At 46.0% G+C, this 17,500-nt stretch overlaps 1 protein-coding gene across 3 annotated transcripts in view; it reads left to right on the top strand.

Moving 5' to 3' along the window:
• The window catches only part of kdm6ba (lysine (K)-specific demethylase 6B, a), a 72,917-nt gene that overhangs the window by 21,371 nt on the left and 34,046 nt on the right, over window positions 1–17,500 (top strand). For 2 of the 3 annotated variants that reach the window (XM_035536562.1, XM_035536560.1), the window contains exon 3: window positions 11,738–11,789. The gene's annotated coding sequence lies outside the window, so the exon portion shown is untranslated. Of the gene's footprint in view, window positions 1–11,737; window positions 11,790–14,282; window positions 14,594–17,500 lie in introns of those variants that run through there. The other variant, XM_035536564.1, reaches the window with a different exon arrangement.

Raw genomic sequence — 17,500 nt, 5'->3', positions numbered from 1 at the left:
CCCTGTGGGTGTGGGGGCGACCCTGGATGGTGTGGGGAGTCATGGCTGGAGCTGGTCCTTCATCAGTGCAGCTCCCGTCTCACAGAGCCGGGCGAGGAGCAGGAGGCGGCGCGGAGCGGAGCGGATCCCACAGCAGAGAGGTGCGGACAAGTGTGTGCGTGTGGCAGCCTGTCTGCTGTCTGCCACTTTGGGAGAAATTGAGAACTGATTGGGAGAAGTGTAAATTGCAGAAGGCGGTCTGCGCGTTTAAACTTCTCTTCATCTTTCTGCTCTCACGTTCCTTCACTGCTTTAGCTGACTATGGCACACACTCTCTGCCATGCTCTCCCTCTCATTTCTGTGAGATTCCTGCTCCCTCTATTCTCTCTGTCATCCTCCTTGTCTAGTTGAAGCACACTGTAGATGTGTGTGTTTGGCGGGGGGTGTAAGAGTAAGCCCCCCTCCTCTTCTGCTATTCTGTCATTCTCGTTCATCAGGTGGAGCATTAGGTGAGAGAGCCAGTTACTCTGCCATCACATTTTTTAAAAAATGTCAGTCTCGAGGCTAAACCTGGCACTGTGCACAAGGGTGTGTGTGCGTGTGTGTGTGTGTGCGTGTGTGTGTGTGTGCTCATCCAAGCAAAGAGACGGGAGGGGGGATGAGGAAGAGAGAGACTACCTGCTATTTTCATATGGTGATAGACTAAGAAATGGAACCGTGGTTTGAGTGCAGCTGTTCTCTCACTACAGATGGATAAGGGTGCTGACTGACTGTAGTAAACCTGACCGTCTCCTTACCGCGTGGCCAAAACCTTGATAAGAGTCTTTAATATACCCGGCCAGTCCTGTATGCGTTATAGTCTGTGCAGTCAGAGGACAGCAAGTTTCATGTTGTTAATGCTGTATTTTAACAGAAAACGGATTTATTCATGAGCTTAATAAGTCTCTAAGGGAAACGGCGGAAATTGCTGCAGTGGCTAAATATGAATTGGATGAGGCAATGTGAATGGATCCCAGTGTAGTGCATCGCCCAGCTGTGTGGGGTGTTCTTAGCAGGGCAGGGCCCACTGCCTGACGCAGCTGCACGGAACAGGACACTAACGAGACGCCGAGTTTGTTCCATAACTAAATCCAGAAATATTCAGGATTTCAGAATGTGATCGCAGACCCTCGTGGTTGTCGGGTATAATAGATTGGCGAGCATCGGTATTTTAGACATTATTACGTAACATTATTGATGAGCTGATAACTGCCTGATCTGTTCCCCTCCTGCTGTTCCTTTGCCTTTAGGGCATTTCTGCGTTTTGAGTCACGAGGCCTTCATTTGCAGTCCTAGTCATGGCTGTGCCTGACGTGCGTCTCATCACGAAGCCCTTATCCATGTGAAGAGCATTTTCAGATTTGTTTAAAGTCTTTTTGCTGTGGTGTATTTCGTAAAACACTACACCTCTCAGCCCCCTTAACTACGGATGTATAAGGTTATAGGGTTCTTATGAACAGGTTATGATGCCTGCGTGTCAGGTGATGTAAGAGCCAGTGGCTCCCCTTAAGAAGGTGTGAGGGACAGCTTTAGTTTAATGAGATGTTATCTGCCACTGACATGGGATTTTTATTTTTTATTTTTTTTCGCCCATGCAGACCGAGACAGATCAAGAAATGGGGTGCGATGCATTTAAAAACAATCTACAAAATGAAAAATGTGTGCGCTCACGTGTGTTTTACTCCACCTGTCAGCTGCTGCTGCGTTTTCTGTGGTTTAGCGTCAGCACAGTGCACCTGTCTGTTAGACCCAGCGTGTGCGAGGCAGAAGCACCAGACGCAGTGCGGTGGATACGGGCATGCTTTAAGCTCTCGACTCTGAGACTGGAAGACATGACCTTGCGGGTTGTGCATGAACTTTTTCTTCCTTCCTGTTCAACTGCTTACTGAATAGGGATGTGTAACATTACATTAACACAGGGTCTTCTCTGAGGCCCTCGGAGCAACCAAATCCATCTGCAGCTCAGTTCTCTAAAAACACATGAGAATCACTTTTCATCATTACGGAGGTTTTTTCATGGAATTTTGAACCCATTTTTGCAGCATTCACATGAGCTGAATGCAGAGTAGCTGTAACTAACGCGTCCAATACGGAAATCCAGTGATCTCCAAGTTTGAACATGGACATAAAAATGGGTTGCCCTGAATATTTATTTGTACTATAGATTTTTGCAGGATTAATTGCCCATTAGGAAAATGAAGTTGATGGCCTTAATGTTTGAGGGCGGAGCTGCGAGGGGCTATAAGGGAGGAGCATTCCATAAGATTTAAAAGGGTAAGACTGGACATTAGCTACTCTGGGTTAAATAGTTATTCCTCTAGAGTCGGCCATTAATAGTCAGTTTGATGGTCTTTTTAGATTACTGACGCTATAGTGGATTGTTTATCAAGGTTGAATGGATAGGGTAAACTTGACAAATTCATTTGTGTTTATAAAGTGCACAAAATGCCAATAAAAATTACCTCCCACAAACGACTCATGCTTTTTACCTCTCGTCTTTAATGAGACTCCCCACAACACAGGCGCGCACACACACTCCATCTCTCTCTTCAGTCATGCCCTAGACTCTGTTCTCATATGTTCACTCTGGTCTCGTTTTTACTGCTAACTTACACGGGGCAGACACACTCTTCCCTCTCTCCCTCTCTCTCTGTGTTGGTGTCTGGGGGTGAGGGCCACATTACTGCTTCTGTCTGGAGCCTGGAGTAACCCAACACCTGACAGAGACAGACAGCAAGAAAGAGCGTGTGGGAGGGAAAAATCATAGGGGGGTGGGGTAACTTGATCTTTTTGGTTAGTCTGTTCAGCACAAAGGTCATTCTCCTAGGCACAAAGCATAAGCCCATGCGCGCGCACACGCACAGGCACTCATAAACACTCATTTGCCCTCTGTTTTTCTCCTTTGTTCTAAAATAGTAAGTGATGATGTAGTCTCCAGCATCATTATGCAGAATAATGGCAATGATCTCATGGTAGTATTGCTTATAGAATTATGGCGGACTCAGTCATCAAAGCAGTAGAGAAGTAATTCCAGGGCCAGCCCCCATTGTTCAGGGGGCAGGATGAAGGGGTGGACAGGGAGATATGACTGGGGGCTTTAATGTGGGATTAACACATTAAACAATCGATTAGACATTCATCTCCCCTACTCACCTAGCAAAAAGTACCTTTGTTTGACTGTTACTGTAGAGGTTGGGTAAGGATGATGCTTTCTTATACATATATAACATTTAAATATCACTTAAAGAACTTGGGTGCATTTCAGTTGAAATCTTGAAATCTAAGACCACAGTCAAAAAAAAATTACCATGAAGTTTGGTTCTGCTCAGATGGTCGGAAGTTCTGGGGATTCATTATTGCAAGCCAGGTGGGAAGTTAATTAATTAGTGAACAGGTGTCTTTTTTTTTTTTTGTGAACACAGGCTTGTGTCTGTGTAAGCAGAGTTCTAGTGATGCATTATAAAAAGAGAAGGTTTGTGTGCGCGTGTGAGCACGCGCCTCTTCAGTAGAGTCCAAGTCAAATGTCAAGAGCCCAGTGGAGAATGTCAAGTGCAAGTCCTGGCCTGAGTCATGAAGGGACTGGTCCAGTCGTGGTCATGCGCAGCGTAAAAAGAGGGTTAAGTCGCACAGCTGTTCTGCCTCTGTTCTACAGCACACGGCAACGCCGCTAAAACAGCGTCAGTAAGGTTAAAGAACAGAATGTCAACTACAGTGGTGGGCCATTGTCTGAGTCCCAGCCCACGCTTTAGGAGACCAAAAATAATTGCTCAAAGAACATAATCTTAAAAGGGTCAAGATTAGCACTTGATTTCAAATTCTTTGTAATCAGTGACTACCTCACATCTTGACCTACAGTCTGTGACCTGACCTGTGTCTCTTCTCCAATCTGCCAGGTTTGTAATGCAGACATTCAGTGGATTTTTACATTAGACTTGACTGGCCATTTGAAAATGACCGTTCTGCTTTCACTGACCGACTCCATAGTGAAGCACCATCCACTGAGCTTTGAGGCCTTTGGTTTCATCTGCTCACTTAAGACACTTCTGTACAGGATAGAACGCACTCTGCTGCTGTCATTAGCAGTCACACCATCACTGAAGCCCACTGAGCAGCAGAGTGTGTTTACATGTCTGTACCTCCCTCTCAGGGGTCATACACTTTGGATCACAGGCTTTTCTCCACACTTGCCTCATTCTGCCACTGTGCTAAAGGTTTGTCTCATCGGTTCAGGAGATTTTGTCTTCAAAGTTCATTTGATATTAATTGGCTTAGCAGAGTGTTCTTGCTTGTGAAATATGTATGAAACTGTTGATTTCTCTTATGCCTTTCTGTAGGTTATAATGCATACAGTGTGTACGCTACCTATTTTATACTTGATATATTTCAAACATCTATTAACATTTAGCTTTTGTATGTTGGTAATGGAGATTTAATCTCAAAATTTAATCTCAAAATGCTCATTTTCAGAAATTGTTAATTAAAAAATTTAATTAAAACATTCAGTCTCTATTTAAATGCTTTTTATTGTGATGATAATGTATGTAGGCTACAGTGTAGCATCACAGAAAGTGCTTGGACTGTAGTTAGGCACTGCTTAAGTTCAGAACTGTGAACTGTTTATCAAGCAGCTGAAGTCCACATCACGTGTTGGTGTATGTATACTTAAGTACATGTGTAAGCGACAGTAATTCTGTATTGTGTTATGTCAGTTCTTATGGCTTTGTGCGTGCGTGCGTGTGTGTGCATTCGTATGGCCTGGGGCCTGGTGATCCCCTTTCAGACAGGGGTTTTCTTGAGCGCGCAGCCCCCGCATGTGGCCTGGCGTGACTCCAGAGGAGCAGCCTGCCCTGCCTGTGCCAGACGCAGCTCCCTGGAGGCCTGAGCAGACAAAGCTGGGTCCGGGCCAGCTCCTTCAGCCCCCTCCCCAGAGCTGGCATAGGGGAAAGGAGTGGTGGTACTCTCTCTATCGCTACATCTCTCTCTCTCTCTCTCTCTCTTTCTTTCTTTCTTTTTTTTTTCTTTCCTTCTTTCTTTCTTTCTTTCTTTCTTTCTTTCTCTTTCTTTCTCTCTCTCTCTGTCTGTCTGTCTGTCTGTCTCTCTCTCTCTCTCTCTCTCTCTCTCTCTCTCTCTCTCTCTCTCTCTCTCTCTCCTCTCTCTCTCTCTCTCTCTGTGTGTGTGTGTGTACTGATAGCATTTTTCTTTGATGCCATACTCTGTCTCCAGCTGACACACACCCTCCCTTCCTTGTTCCATGTGAATGCTTACACACACACACACCACACAAACACACTTACACACACACACACACACACACACACACACGTCATTGCAGCTGTGTGTGTGTAAGTGTGTTTGTGTGTGTGTGTGTGTGTGTAAGCACACACACAAGGCCACACACAACGACATGTAGAGGCACACAAATACACACACACACACACACACACACACACACACACGTCATTGCAGCTGTGTGTGTGTGTGTGTGTGTGTGTGTGTATTTGTGTGCCTGTACATGTCGTTGTGTGTGGCCTCATATCAAACCTCTGAGCATTTGTGATAAAGAATTCTCACCCTTTACTGTATACCAGCTGCCATGGTACCAGCACACTGCAGTCTCCAGCTCCCACCCCCTGCACCACCCACAGCAGGTCACTGGCAGGGGAGACATGTAGGAGCCCCTGGTTGGGTTTGGAGATGTGTGGTCTCGCTTTTGGGGTTTAATTACGTTCCACTTCCTCTGTGAGACCAGCAGCTGTAAAAGAGTCTAAACCACTGAAGTCACACATGTGAGAGTGCATGTGCACACGCACATATACATGCGTGTACAGTCCGTCTGCACAATATACAGATTGTTTGTTGTTATCGTTTGTTGCACTGTTCTTTACGATACTGATTTGCCACAAGGCTGAATTATTCAAGTGAATTCTCTAACAACCAGCACCTCAAATCACAAAGACAAATATTTTGTGCTGTGAGCATTGTGCTCAATCTCAGACCTTCCAGATGATAGTAACATGGTTGTTTTGGTGAGTCATAGCATTCACATGATGCAAAAATGTAAATAGATTTGGTTAAAAAAATAAACACAGGCCAGTCTTTAACCTGTTTTGTTCATAATGCTCAATACTGTGTGTGATTTCTGTATTATGCAGCCCTAATGCACATAATACTGCATGCCTATAAGACAGTCCTCTTTAAATATACACTACTAAAAACTGCTACTGAGCATCTCTCTTAAAGTGTATGTGTGTTTGTGTGTGAAGCATAGGTGTGAGTGGTTAGGTGTTGTGTGCATGCCTGGACAATTCTGTGAATTGAATATAATGACTGTGTGTTCATGTGTGTACATTTCCTTATGACACAGTTGATCCTTGGCGAGCCTTTGATCTGACATGGCTAGTTTAACCTGTATTATTATGAATTCAGCAGACAGGATCCATGACTACCATCTGTAAGCGCTCCAGATAGCTCGTCCCCACGTTCCAGCGTGCTCACAGTGTTTCGGGAGCGGTAGTGCAAACCATCGTCAGACTAGACATTTGTGCAGTCATACACACGGTCAGTGTCGGCACGTGCTCTGAGCTGGACCTTGGAGCCGCTGGAACATCCGTGTGTAACTTCTGAGAGAGTGTTTGCGCTCAGTGTTTTCATATTATAGTGCACCAATGAAAGGAGTTTAGTCATATACGCAGCACTGTGCAGAGAGTGGCCTTTTTCTGCCTTTTGTCCTTTGCACCAGGTTCTTCAGAGGCTAAGACTTTAGGTCATGAACTCACATGACCACCAAGGCCAGACGGGCCCCTCCCCCATAGCCAGCTGTTTCTGCTGATAGAGGGAAAGCGAGTGGGAGCGAGAGCCAGAGATACTGGGTCAATGTTCTAGAGCAACTCTAAAAGGACACTGTGACTCTTTATTTGAGTGATAAGTCTAAAGTTAGTGTGTGTGTGTGTGTGTGTGTGTGTGTGTGTGTGTGTGTGTCAAAGTGACAGGATGTGAGGGAAGTTAATCTTTGTACGTCCTCAGCTTATTTGAATTCAAAGTAAGAAGATGACTGAAGAAAATACTTCAAACACCTCCAGACTACACCCCTCTCTCTTTTTCTTTTTCTCTCTTTCCCTCCCTCCCTCCCCCAGAGCAGTATGTAGGGGCTATATTAGACATGCTGACGCCCTCTCAGCCATAGGTGTCTGAGGTGGGAGGCACAAGTAGCCCTCTCAGCCAATAAGAAGCTATGACAGTGGCACCACCATTTCAGTGAGGTGTGTGTGTGTGTGTTTGATTTTAAGTATGTGTTGTGTATTATACATTGGCTTTCCTTCGTAATTTCCACATCAGTCACATCAACCCTATAAAAGGCTTATGCGTTCATGTTTCTGAGAGTATTGGTCCATATCGATAGTGTCAGTTCACACTTTTCTGCTACATTTTTTTTTCCTTTCAGTAGATAAGGTGCAATTCTGCTCAAGCTGAATTCCACTAATGACATTTAGGTTTTAGTATGAGGTACAGCAATGGCGTTTCTCGATGCAGTCCCTGACGCTCATCGGCCAGTCTGTGTTTTTACTCTGACACAGCTCCCAGTGCACCTGCCCCAGGTAGTCATTGTTTTAAATGGTTTGGTTCAGAGCTGGGTGCTAAGAGCAGGGAGAGCGCAGAGCCGTGACCTGTGTAGTGGCCCCGAGGCCACAGTCGATAACATCCGCTCCGTAAACTTGGTTCTCTTGGTTTTGTAGCCTCACGTCTCTGTGAAGTGTAGGGCTGAGTTGCATATTTGTGCCTAAAATGTATGCATGTGTCTAAGGGAACAAGAGAGCAAAGAGAAATCGAATCCCTGTCACACATTTAGAAACAATAATCATAAATGTACACACTGGAATATAAACTCCATGAACTCTAAGGAAAGTACGTGTGGGACGAGGGGAAGGGTCTGAGAGTCACGTGCTGATGCAGAGAGCAGCCACATGTGGTTTGTGTTTGTATATCTTTCAGAAGCTGCTCTGTCTCCCCCGTCGTCTTGCCTTTCCTCTTCCTCTCCATAGTTCCTTCTGTCATTATTGCCATGTCTGGTGACCATACACCCACCAGTTATCAAAACACTGACCAAGAGACCCTTGCACACACAGACAAAACACCATATTCATCTCCCTTATATACTAACTCTTTGTATTGCTGTTAAGAGATTCCAGATGCTCATACACGTGCTTATTCACATCACTCTGTGTGTGTCTCTGTTTGTGTGTATGTGTATTTTATCTCTTGGTGGATTTGTGTGTGTGTGTGTGTGTGTGTGTGTGTGTGTGCGCGCGTGTTTAAGTAGGCTGTTGATGGCTGACTCAGCTGATCTTGAGTGTTTAATAGGGTCTGTGGGGTAGATGCAGATCCGGCAGGGTCTGAGAGTTTTCCGGGCCCGCATTCAGATTCTGCCTCTAGCCAAGATATGATGTAAAGTACTGTGTGTGTGTGTGTTTCAAAGCAGCATGTCTGTTACTTTAGAGATTAATACTACTTGAATATTTATGGTCCAGGTTTTTTAAGTGCACTTTTTAAGAGAACTAAAAGGTTTTGTTTGTTTGTGTGTGTATGTATGTTTGTGTGTGTGTGTGGGTGTGTGTGTGTGTGTGTGTGTGTGTGTGTGTGAGAGCGAGCGCGAAGGGGGGGAGAGAGAGGGATAGAGAGAGAGTCTTGCATTTGTGCATGTGGTGTCTGTCAGGGTCATCTCACAATGGAAACATTTTACTGAGAATAAGCAAGGAAACACGGGCTCAGTCTTGCAGGCACAACACACACACATATATGTACATATAAATATATACACACATACATGTGTGTGGACACAACACACTCGTACACTGACCCAATTCCTATTTGTTAATTTATTTAGTTATGTATTGATTTTCATAGAGTCCATGTGCTGCCCTGTTTTTGTAATAGATAAAGGTTAAAGTGATCTGATTCTGCATGAATGCTTGTGGAAGTGTTTGTTCTGCCAAATCATTATGTGTGCACACACACATATTATGGGTGCACACGCACACTCACATGCGCGCTCACACAGACACATACACAGACACCCTCTCCGCAGGCTCTGCCCAGGGTTGGAGGTTGAAGGTGAAGGGTTAGACAGAAACGACTGAGACATAAAAAGCCTGGCTACTGCTAGGGTCAGTAAGGTCATATTCAGAAAGGTTAAAAGTCATCCCACCCTGTCATGCTTCAGCACGTGTCCCAAGCAGGTGTCCTAGCAACCAGACCTAAAGTGTTTGCTGAGTAAATATGTAACGGGCACACTTTGATGTTTTGATGAAATGGGGAGAGCATATCCAGAGATTCTTTTGAATCTGCACATGTGTTTGTTTGTGTAGGTGTGTGTGTGTTTGTGAGTGGGTGTCACTGTGACATGGGAGGTGTACTTTCAAAGCTCTGCTTAGAGTTCTTTAGTTCTCGTTTAAAGACAGAACATGGAGAGCAGCAGCACCCATACAACCCAGTCCAGAGGACGTGCCTTTCACTCACCACATCACAGATCCCTTTAGCTACAGAGCAGACGGACACCAGAAGCAGCTCGGAGCATGGTCCACGCTGGCGAGCGCTTACGTGTAGGGAGGCTGGAGCTCCAGAGCTCTAGAGTCCCGCCGAGAGCAGCGTCCATCCTGCTGTGCGGGAATGTGAGCAGCTTTGGCGTCGAGAGATTGGTGTTCTCAGATGGCCTGTACAGTCTTGGGTATGAAAGCCTTTTGTCTTAGATGCTCATACTCTGTGAGAAGAGACAGATCCATTTCCAGCTGCTGATCCCCCCCCCCCCCCCCACAGCTTCTATTAGCTAAGGGCCTAATATGTCAACACATACCCACACACACACACACTCATTGATCCAGTGCACTCAGTTATTATAGTCTATGGAGGACACAGATGGTTTCTCTATGATTAAGCATGTGATTGTGTACTGGCTGGAATTCTCATTTTCACCCTCATCAGATGGAGAAAGGTAGGTGAGAGAGAGAGAGTGTGTGTGCATGTGTGTGTGAACGTATTAGTGCATGCGTCTGTGTGTGCGTGTGTATTAGTGTAGTGGTGTGTGTGTGTGTGTGTGTGTGTGTGTGTGTGTATGCATATTTAAATATCTTATTACCTATCTCTGTATTTGTGTGTGTATGCATGCATGCATTTGTGTGCATGCATGTGTGTATGTGCATGTGTGACTCTTCTGTGTGCTTCAAGCTGTGACAGTTTTACCATATAACAAGCAGAAATGGCACAGCTAAAAATATCCTTTAAACCCATTCACCCCTCCCCTTACCCTGCTCTCTGGATTTAAACTCCCCAGCTCTGCCGTGGAACGCTCCACCCGCTCATGAAATGCAAGCTGTTCCTGCTGTACATTCCACATTGTGGAGCAAACCAACACACAACCACAATAGGGGTGGAAGGATTACTTTTAGTCTCACGTTAAATTAAATGCATTCCTAGACAAATCTTGAGTGTTTTAACCTGAACAATGTATTTGTGTTTTTCTGTGCATGTGTATTTGTTTGTGTCTGAGTGTATGTGCACAAGCATATACACAGTCAAGCAGGTAGGGGTGTGTGTGTGTGTGTGTGTGTGTGTGTGTGTGTGTGTGTGTGTGTGTGTGTGTGTGTGTGCATGTGTGTGTGTGTGCATGTGTGTGCGTGTGTGTGTGTGTGTGTGTGTGTGTGTTTGTGTGTGTGTGTGTGTGTGTGTTTGGGCAGCTGTAAGCAGGGGGAGGGGGTTTGAAAAACATTCATCCAAATTCCTCTTTCTCAGTGAACACGTCCAGAGCACCAGTATCCACAGCTGTGTGTTTAACACACATTATACATTAGACATTATAACCACTGAAAGGTTCCCTTATAGTTCTATATTCCTATAACAAAGGGAGAAAGAGTGCAAGGGAGGTCTGGGCAGGAGATATTTGGTTAATCTCGGTGATATCCTGCTACGTTGTGAGATTATAATCTCATTATTCTATAATTCTGGCCCTCCCTGCCTTACTTTTCTCCTCAGCCTAAACAGGAAGTGGTTTGGCTCCTGGTTTTCTGCCTGACACGCACGTGCACACATACTTTGTTTTCTGTATTGTGAAGTGTTGTTGGTGCCTGTCTTTTTAATTCTTTGTTGTTGTATTCTCTGCGCTTTAAAAGGACTGAGAACACCAGCAGCAAATTTAGCTTTGCTTCAGGTATAATGTGAGAGTATGCACACGTGTCGTCTAACGTGAATGGACGTGTGTGGTGGCAAATGTGATATATTTAAGACAAAAATGCCTACATTTTGAGTGTGAGCTATAGTAGGAGTGCATACTGTGCAGTGTGTGTGTGTGTGTGTGTGAGTAAAGCACTAAGTACAGGGTTTGGGGCCCAGGCAGTCTCCACATACTCTCTGCACAGCTGTAATCAGGAGGAGTATGGGAGTACTCTTTATGTCTGAGTGACTGAATCTAACCACTCCTCTGCACCAGACTTAACCTTAACAAACCACCCCTCTCTATCTCACTCACTCTCTATCTGTAACTCTCACTTGGTCTGTCTCACTCTCTCTGTTTGGGTAGCTGTGCATGGGTCCAGCTGTGTGCATCCATGTTTGCGTGTGCGTGTGTGTGTGTGTGTGTGTGTGACTGAGCACCATAATGTGGTTTAGTGGGTCCTTTGGTGTCGATGTTTTTCATGTGTTTGCTAACATATTTTGTATCCTGTAATTTCAGGTCCAGGAAGGAACTGCTCCCAAAATGGAATACGACAACAGACCAGAGGCAGGTAAGTGGAAACCAAACAGTGGGGGGGGGGGGGTCTGAGAGTGTAGCGGCTTTTAATAGATTATCAGTGTACTCATGGACCCCTGTTGACTGGTGGAAATGAGCAGGACGATACTGAATATTACACACACACACACACACACACATATATATATAGTTCGCTTTTGCTGCTTTCTTTCCATACTGTAAAAATATGAGAATCCTTCTTCATTTCTGAACAGATGGGTGAGGAAATCAGATTTTAATGAAAGAGAATGTGTGAAACAGTGTGCGAGACTCATGTAACTGACACACATGCACACACACATACAGTGAATCATTTTGAACTCATTGTCTTTGCTATAAAATAATAGCACGTTAAGCAGGGTGTGCTGTGATCATGATTCTATAACCACAGTTTTTAGAAAGAAACTCTGTTTTTTGTAAATCTGCATTCTTCTCTCAAGCCCAGAAGCAAAGAACAGGACTGAGCAGAGGTCTGCCTTGCCTGGGGGGGGGCGCTGCCAGAGGGGTTGATTGCACACAGCCGTAGCTTGTTAAACATTAATTGGCAATTAATCAGAAACCCTCCTCTCAGATGAGTGTACTGTAAGGAGAAACAGGAGAGCTGAGTGATTGGCGGTGGAGAGAGAGAGCGTCACACTCCTCGCCACACACTCTACATATGCCTGACTGCATGCATAAGAGCTGGAGCGAAGTGTGTGTGTGTGTGTGTGTGTGTGTGTGTGTGTGTGTGTGTGCGCGCGCGCGCGCGCGCAACTATGTTAGCTTCTCCCAGGCAAAATGATTAATTGTGACATACCTCAGTCATGGACATACATAACTCTACTGAGAGAGTACCAGACACCCTCCAGCTTCCGACTCTCATTCCATCACACATTCCCTCTCGCTCACACGTGCACACATTCATCTCTTCCCCATCTCTCGCCCCTCTTTTTCTCTACCTATGTATTGGCTGCAAGTCAGCTTTTCTCATGTCTACAACTCTCTCTGGCGCTCTGCCACATCTACCCAGCAAGAAATCAATACTGAGGAAATTACGCAATGAGTTGGGCAGAGTCACTGTGGCCAACTTAGCAATCACATTTGTGACTTTATCTCTGCATGGCTCGCTCACTCTGGCTCTGTCTGTCTCTCTCACTCTCTCTCAGTTCAATTAATCTTACTGGCATGAATGGTCTAAGTTGCATTATTGCTAAAACAAATTAACAAACAAGCAAGGGAAATGGGTAGGAAAATATAAGAGAGTACGTCATCACTAAAATAAATAAAAGTCATTAATCAACCGGGAGAAAGGGAACAAACACTGAGGTGTTACCTCTCCATCTCTCTGTCTGACTCTCGCTCCTTTGCTGAACTGAGCACGCATTCATTGGAGGAAACAATTCAGGTTTGATGTCTAAAAGGAGGAGAATGTTTCACATAGCTGAAGTTTTAACACAGGCTCTGGGATTTGTTCTGTTCGTGTGTGTGTGTGTGTGCGCTGGCCAGTGCTGGTGAAACACTGCTGCTACTGTGTGACTTTCCTACCCTCAGCCAGTGGGTTTTCCACAAAGCCAGAGCCTCTGCACTTCCACAGCGCAGCCCTGAGCTGTGCGTTACTGTCCTTCCAAGTGTGTGTGTGTGTGTGTGTGTGTGTGTGTGAGAGAGAGAGAGAGATAGAGCAACAGAAAAAGATTGATGAGGTTTGACACAGTGGGGAAAGTGTTACAGACGAAAACAGCTGTCTTTCTTTAATCTTGCTGTCGTTCACACACGCAAACACCCACTGTCCCAGATGCACCTAAACACATACACACGTGCAGATGTAGTTGTGTGGATGCGAGTGTGCTGATTTCAGCGCAGCCGGGACTGCTCTCGCTTCAGGCGCGAACGCCGGTCTTTGCCTTCTCAAGGTAACGGACCGCTTCTGCGAGCCCCACATTTTAGCCTTTCCTTCCCCAGGCACACTGCCGCATGCAGCACCTCCCTCTCTCCTTCTCCCTCCCTCCCTCCCTCCCTCCCTCCCTCCCTCTCTCCTTCTCCCAATGAAAGGGAGTGAAGTGAGTTCCTTCCGTTTTCCATCCTCGTCTCCTGTTCCATCTGCTCAACACACAGGAAGGGGGGGGGGGTAGTGTCGGGGGAGGGGCTGTTTAGAAAAAGAGATTGGGGGGGGGGCTATTGAGGCAGGCTGGCCTGTAGTGGGGGGTTGGGCTTAGGAGGTGTGTGTGTGTCTGTGTGTGTGTGTCTGTGTCTGTCTGTGTGTGTGTGTGCGTGTGTGTGAGAGAGAGAGAGCGAGAGAGCTCAGCTTCTTTCTTTGTTTGACTGCTGAATGGAGAAAAGCCAGAGAGAAAGAGAGTGTGTGTGAGAGAGAGGGACAGGGGGAGAGAGAGGAAAAGGGGAAAGAAAGAAGAGAAAGCAAGAGACATTTCATGTGTGCGTGCGCGTGTGTGTGTGTGTGTGTGTGTGTGTGTGTGTGTGTGTGTGTGTGTGTGTCTCTGTGGCTGGAAAAGGAGGAATTTTATTTATTATTTGCTTGTGTTGAGGTGTAATTCCACCTCCTCTTAACTGTTCCAGCTTTTGCATGGTTTGTGTTTTTGTGTGCGGCTGCCAGGGTGTGTGCGCGCGTGTGTGCGCGTGCGTGTGTGCGCACATGCACGCATGTGTACGAGGGGGGCAGGTAAAACAGCCACTGCTGGTTTAAAGGGAAAATCAGAGGAGAGATTTGCTGAGCTGGACGGAGTGTGTTGTGACTCCCTCTTCCCCCCCAAGCACGCTGTGGAATTACCGCGCCAGGCAAAGCACGGAGTAGCACTCCAGCACACGGTAAGACAGACTGCCTCGCTCTCGCTCGCCTTCTGCCTCCCCCTCTCCCGCTGGGTCACTCGCTTTCTAGGCAGGCATTTAAACAAAGCTGGAGAACTTGGTGTGCGCGCACGAGGCAGCTAAGGAGATCTCGGAGAAACACCCAGGGCCAAGAGAGCGAGAAAGTTGTGCTATTCTCTTCAGAAGGAATACGGCACAAAGGGTGTGGAAGCCATTCTGTTTATGTTCTGACTGTCACACGTTTCACTCGCTTCAATGCAAAGAAAAGAAAGGGGGGACGAGGAGTTAGAAGCTCTCTCTCTCTCTCTCTCTCTCTCTCTCTTTTTCTCTCCACACATTCTATCTCTCTCTCTTTTTCTCTCCACACATTCTATCTCTCTCTCTTTCTCTCACATACTTTTTTTCCCTACACATTCTCTCTCTCTCTCTCTCTCTCTCTCTCTCTCTCTCTCTCACGCTGGGAGTGTTTGAATTTTAACATATTAGATGCTATTTGCTCTGTCTCTGCTCCTTTGTTACTAAATGTACTAGCTTTTTTAGTGTGTGTGTATTTTATTTGTATTTTTATATACACACACACATATACAGGTTAATATTGGCAGTTTGTTTGTGGTGTGTGTGTTTTGTCTGTCACAGCAGTAGGAAGTGGTCGTACATCTGGGTTTTAGACTCTGTTAAAGCAGCACTGGTCTGAACCCGGGCACTCACTATTGTTAGGTGAAGAGAATGTGTGTGATTGTCACAGTGCTGTGTGCATGTATGTGTGTGTGCGCTTGCATGTGCACACACGTGTGTTCTTAGCATTGCTCCTGTCCATTACCGGCATCCCAGAGTGTTTTAATAAATCAAGTGTATCTCTGCGCGCATGCGTGTGTCTGTGTGAGAGAGCATGTGTGTGTGCTTGTGTGTATGAGGTGAACGCTTGTGTTGGTGACATGGGTATGTAAGTCTCCGGCTTATCAAATCAGTCTCCATAGATGACTTATACACACAGTCACCTACATCACAAATCTGTGAATTCTGTTAGTATTCCACCCACCGCCCTCCTCAGGGGGATGTCCTGCTAAACTGGTCCCTCTCCTTCCATAATCACTTCAATCATTCGGTTAACATATTCATTCATTATCTCCTAAATATCTCTCTCTCATTTGATATTTGGGCCGTGTCCATTCTCTCATCACAGACCAGCATGGCTATTCCAAAACAGTTCAAACGTAGTGTTCCTAGTGCCATCTCCCGTCACTGTGTGACTCTGTGTGTGATCAGGCCCGTTCTGCTTTACCCTGCATTCCTCAGTGCTTGCTGTGTGTTTAGGTCTGCACTGCGTATCTGCTTTACCTTAATGGAAGCTGTTAGTGTGTCTTCACTGAAATACTTGAGCTTGTCATGTGAGGCCTCGTATGATGCCTCTTATTTTGTTCATTTTGTTCATTTTCTCTCTCTGTGTCTAATGGACATCTCTTTTTCTACAGATGTACACACACAAGAGGTGGATGAGTGTGTGTGTGTGTGTGTGTGTGTGTGTGTGTGTATGTCTGCGTGCTTGTGTGTGTGTGTGTGTGTGTGTGTGTGTGTGTGTGTGTGTGTGTATGTCTGCGTGCTTGTGTGTGTGTGTGTGTGTGTGTGTGTGTGTGTCTGCGTGCTTGTGTGTGTGTGTGTGTGTGTATGTGTGCGTGCTTGTGTGTGTGTGTGTGTGTGTGTGTGTGTGTGTGTGTGGGCGCGTGTGCATGCCCCCCCCCCCCCCCCAGGCCAGGCCTGGTTGCCTGAAGGAGGGGTTGTGCATTCAGTGGAATGAAGAGAGAGATGGTAGGGGGTGGGGAGGGAGAGGGGGGGCAATGATTGAGTGTGCTGCCTGAGAATAAAAGAAGACTGGAAGGGGTGGGGGGTAGCTTGGCTGCTGTACTCCCTGGGTGAAGAGGAACAGACAAACACACTGCTGTAAGAGTTGGCCATTGGGCTGGAGAGATGAGGACTTGCTTGGAGTGTACACATTTATACTGAGACTGAGGATGGACAGATAATTGGAGAAGAGCCGCCTTTTTGGATCTCATATATACCTATATCTCTCGTGTGTGTGTGTGTGTGTGTGTGTGTGAGAGAGTGCGTGTGCGAGTATCTTTCTCTCTCAAATATGCTGACTCTGCACATGGTTCCTGTGTGTTTTTTGATTCTTTAGTTATTGGAGAATCTGCTGAGAATAGCATACACACTCAACCTAGAGGCATATCTCTGTCTCTCTCTCTCTCATATCGTTGTTGTTGGCATGTAACCTGATCCCTTGCATACACACCTGTGTTTCCTGCTGCTCCCTTTCCTTACTCAAGTCCTCTGAGGATAAGGTACTATACAGATCTGTCTGTGTGTGAGAGAGCGAGAGTGTGTGTGCTTACGCTCTGATAATCATTTTATCAGTGAGAGAAACGTTGAAGTTTGAGTCTCTTTTACATAATGCATGCTTGCATGTCAGTTAACCATGGAAACGGCACCAGGTGCTTTCAGGCAACCTGCAGACCACTAGTACAACAACAGCAGTCTCTCCCTCTCTCTCTCTCTCTCTCTCTCTCTCTCTCTCTCTCTCTCTCTCCCTCCCTCTCTCTCTCTCTCTCTCTCTCTCTCTCTCTCTCTCTCTCCCTCTCTCCCTCTCTCTCTCCCTCTCTCTCTCTCTCTCTCTCTCTCCCTCTCTCTCCCTCTCTCTCTCCCCATGGACAGACACAGTGTGACGTTTGCCTAAGCACGAGACTTTTAGACCTGCCTAGGACACATGCGTGCACATGCGCACGTACGTAAAGTAGTTGAGTTTGTCCTCGTATCTCTAATTCTCCCTTCTGACTCTCTCCATCTCTCTTTTGTTGGTGTGTGCTGTCCTTCAGTAGTTGTCTCTGTGTGTGTGTGTGTGTGTGTGTGTCT

The sequence above is a fragment of the Electrophorus electricus genome, chromosome 19 (assembly GCF_013358815.1).
Source record: "Electrophorus electricus isolate fEleEle1 chromosome 19, fEleEle1.pri, whole genome shotgun sequence".
In the NCBI taxonomy this organism is placed as follows: Eukaryota; Metazoa; Chordata; class Actinopteri; order Gymnotiformes; family Gymnotidae; genus Electrophorus; species Electrophorus electricus.
This window is presented reverse-complemented; position numbering and strand designations above follow the sequence as displayed.